Consider the following 4,477-nt stretch of genomic DNA (forward strand, 5'->3'; position numbering starts at 1 on the left):
TGCTTTATCTCCATGGTCACAATAGAGGGTGGGCTGAAGTTCTTTCTAGGCAGAAGTAATCTTGACCTTTGGAAGGTCCTTCAAAATACATTTAAGGTCAACTTAATCCTTTCTTTACCTAAAATAAGATTAGGCCAAAACTGGCCCAGGACACCTCCGCCCTCTCCAAGTGAAATAGATAAATATATTAGGATTCCTCAAATTAAGTTTTAGATCCCTACAAAACTGTATAAGTACATTCTTTATTAGACCCATAAAAACAAATATCTATTCTTGAGATTTTCTTTTCTCAGCACCATTCCCAGTAATCACAAGATGGCTGCTGCACCGCATCAGCTGATAATCATCTCTGTTTACTGGAACCGCTTTCCCCGAGAAACTGCATTCCATGAAGACCCACCTACAATTGAGGAACTGCACTAGACCCACCCTTAATCCACCCCTGAATAGGAACTGCACTAGACCCACCTTTAATCCACCCCTGAATAGAATCTATGTTCTTCATTGTTAAAAGACTTTATGAGCTGATAATTGAAACACGTAGCCCCTCTCCCATTTACTTGTATGTAACACATTTTCAATAAAAACGCACGATAATTCCTAGCAGTTGTCACTCCTCAGAGAGTGATCTTTGAGGGGTGTACGGCATAGGACGTGCATGAAAAAGCATCGAGGCCTTTGTCTTCTGTTCACCTTCACCGTCTTTGTCGAGATAACCCACCCACACCGAGGCTGGACCCCGGCATCATTGGACTCCCACATTGCTACCCATGGTTCGAGTCCTGGACCTGGTGGCTTGAAACTGTTGAATTAAACTACTTTGGCCTAAAATAGCCACTCTATTTCCATACTTGAATTCCTAAGGATAAGCCAAAATTTTATGTCAAGCTGTTTTTCTGACCTAGTTACTAGGTTCCAGCCAATCACAGCGGCTAGGCTTCAGTCAATCACAGGCATTTCACCATTTAAACTGTGTTAATGCTGACAAACTTCAGGATGTAACCAACCCAAACTGCTTCCCTGCCTCATTCCTTCACTTTTGTTTTTGTACATCATGTTCCTGTTACTGTACACGTCACTTGCCTTTTCCAGAGCTCAAATACCATGTGGCCATGAGGCTAGCTGGAGTTGCCCAGAAGTCTGGGAACAATTGCCCAATTTAAATCACGTTAAAATTTACTCAATCAAAAACTATACTCTATTAAATTGGCTGGTTTATTTTTATTTTAACAATTCTAGCATCAGAAGCAGAATTTGAAGTAGAGCTTCCAGTGACCCACCAAGAACAGCCAAACGGGGTACGTGCAGGACCCTTTGTCATCCATTGCTCTCTTATAGCAATTGGGGATCATGAGTAAGTTCTCAGATTTGAGCTCCACGGACTTATGTTTAGAGCTCTCTGAGTTTTGTAAGAGCAAATTTTGGCCCACACTAGGTTTGGAATTGCAATAAAAACTGGACTGAGTCCAGGATTGGATTGGATTAGGTAATTAACTGAATTGAATCTGGTTGTCTGTCAGACAGAAACTAGCAGTAAGTGGCTATTACTGTGCAAATGCAACAGAATGTTAGGTTTAAATTCCTTTTTTTTTCTCACAAGATTGTTATGTCCAACATCTTAGTTTCCTTTTTTTTTCTTGCATGCTTTAAAAAAATCACTGGCCAAATTGATCAAGAAAAGCTCAGAGCCAATGCCAGAATAAATTATTTCCCACTTCAGTTCTTCCTGGCTTAAAGAGAATAAAGATTTTTTATAAGAAATCAAATTCCTAATTCTAAAAATTGAAGTACTTCCTGAAAACACTAATATTTACAAAGTGGTGACATCTTAGTAATGTAATTTAAAATTACTATGGCCATTAATAATTCCCTAGGACCAGCCGGTGGTGTGGTGGTTGAGATGCTGGACTTCCACATGATCAACGATAGTTTTTGTTTTGGTTTGGTTTGGGTTGGTTTGGTTTGGTTTGGTTTGGTTTTGGTTTTGGTTTGTTTTTCTGAGAGGTTTTTGCTATAGGGCGCATGCGCCCTCCAAAAAGACAGAGAGACAGGACAGGACAGAAAGTGAGAAATTATCCCCCAGGAGTATGGTCATGCCACAATCCCTTCTCCTCCATTCTCCTCTCTTGGGATTTTGAGCACGCAAGGATACACGCCCGGTGTGAGTTTAAGCCACTGGCTCCAGGACTCAAATGGTGGTTGACTACGTGGGAGTTCAACGACATAGCCATTATGCTAACTGCTGGTCCCTTAAATACTTTTCAAGTTCATGTAACTTAAAATCATTGACAAATAATCTGACTTCAAATATAGTAAAAAAGAATTTAATAAATAAGAATCTTCACAGTTTCCAACATATACTGTGTCCAAAAATTACTAATCAGACAACATATTTGTCTTCATATAATTAATTTAATAAAATAGCTAGTATTTATATATTATATTACATAATAAATATCTGACCAACAGGAAAAATAGATTAATGATTAGCCTTCTCTAATATTTTGGTTTTTACAAATAATCAAGATAAAATAGTTTTTAAAAGATTTAAGTGCTATAAAATTAGATTAATTTTCCTAAAGTTCAATTTTTAGTTCTCTTATACTTCAAGTACAGGACTAATATCTAAAAGTAGTAAAAACTAAATCTTTTTTTTTTTTTTTTTTTGGAGAGGTTTTTGCCATAGGGTGCATGCACTCGCCAGAAAGACAGAGAGAGACAGAGGGATAGAAAGCGAGAAATCACCCCCCAGAGGGATGGCCACACTGCAATCACTTCTCTTCCATTCTCCTTTCAGGTTCTTGGGCACACATGCACACAAGCCCAGCGTGAGTTTAAGCCACTGGATCCTGGACTTGAACCATGGTTGACTACATGGGAGTTCAGCAACATAGCCATTATGCTAAACTGCTGGTCCCAGTAAAAATTAAATCTTTCATAAATATTTTATATGTAATCCTTATATTAGCCTTTAAGTTATTTTATTATTATCTCTAAATGGCATATTTAACTACTATAGTCTACTGCTATATTCTGGTTTTTATTTTAGTGTCAACAGACACTAAGTTAGTCCTTTTTAATCCAACTAAAGCACTTAAAAACATTAAATTTTCATTTTCTGCTGACAGTTAACTCAAGTATTTATACTTTTTATGATATTTAACAAGGTTTCTCCAAAATCAAATTTTAAATTAAATTCTTTTACCTCAAAATAACTTTTGGATGTTTATAAAGTGAACTTAAAACATCTAAAAGAAAAATATGAAAATATTCAGACTTATTTTACTATGCTAAATAATATAAAAATATTATCAAATGAAATAATTTTAATTTTCTTTACATTAGATTTAAATTATACGTATAAATATTTTATATATTTTAATATATTTATTACATTATATTTAAGTTTATATGTATAAATGTTTTACATATAGTTATTATGTATTTATTACATACAGTGTATTCCAAAATAAATTGAAATTCCCCAAAATTTATAATGTAATATTAATTGGTCATATTATAAATTAATTATTGTATTAAATTATTATATGTCACAAATATCACCAAATTTCTCTTTCAATTATAAACTCTTGTCAAATCTTTAATTAATTCAAATCTTATTATCCATAATTAATTGCTTTATTTAATACTTTTCTAAAAAACTTTTTTCAAATGACTATAATATTAAAATATACTTTTAAAAACTCATAAAAACTGTACTCCTATATGTATAAGTTTCTAATAATCTAATCATTCCACTAAATAAAAATTTTTGGCTTCTATTTAAAATCTAATTCATAGACAGCTCCATGGCCCCTGCAATCTAGCCATTTATAATGTAATATTAATTGGTAAAATTATAAATTAATTATTGTATTAAATTATTATATGTCACAAATATCACCAAATTTCTCTTTCAATTATAAACTCTTGTCAAATCTTTAATTAATTCAAATCTTATTGTCCATAATTAATTGCTTTATTTAATACTTTTCTAAAAAACTTTTTTCAAATGACTATAATCTTAAAGTATATCTTTAAAAAATTCATAAAAACTGTACTCTGATATGTCTAAGTTTCTAATAACTCATCACTTTGCACTAAATAAAAATTTCCAGCTTCTATTTAAAAACTAATAGGTTTTCTTATTTTTTGGAGAGGTTTCTGCTATAGGGCACGTGTGCTCCTCTGAAAGACAGAGACAGAGAGACAAAAGGGAAGAAATCATCCCACAGGGGGGATGGCCACACTGCAATTCTTTCTCCTCCATTCTTCTCTCAGGATATTGGGCATGCACGCACACGTGCCCCACATGTGTTTAAGCCACCTGGTCCAGGAATCAAACACGGTCAACTACATGGAAGTCCAGCAACATAGCCATTATGCTAACTTCTGGTCCCAAAAACTAATTAGTTTTCTAAACTACTAAGTCAACCATTAAGCAAAGCCAATATTAACCAAAAGCAAAAAAAAAAAA

The sequence above is a fragment of the Tupaia chinensis genome, unplaced genomic scaffold (assembly GCF_000334495.1).
Source record: "Tupaia chinensis unplaced genomic scaffold, TupChi_1.0 Scaffold000651_1, whole genome shotgun sequence".
NCBI lineage: Eukaryota > Metazoa > Chordata > Mammalia > Scandentia > Tupaiidae > Tupaia > Tupaia belangeri.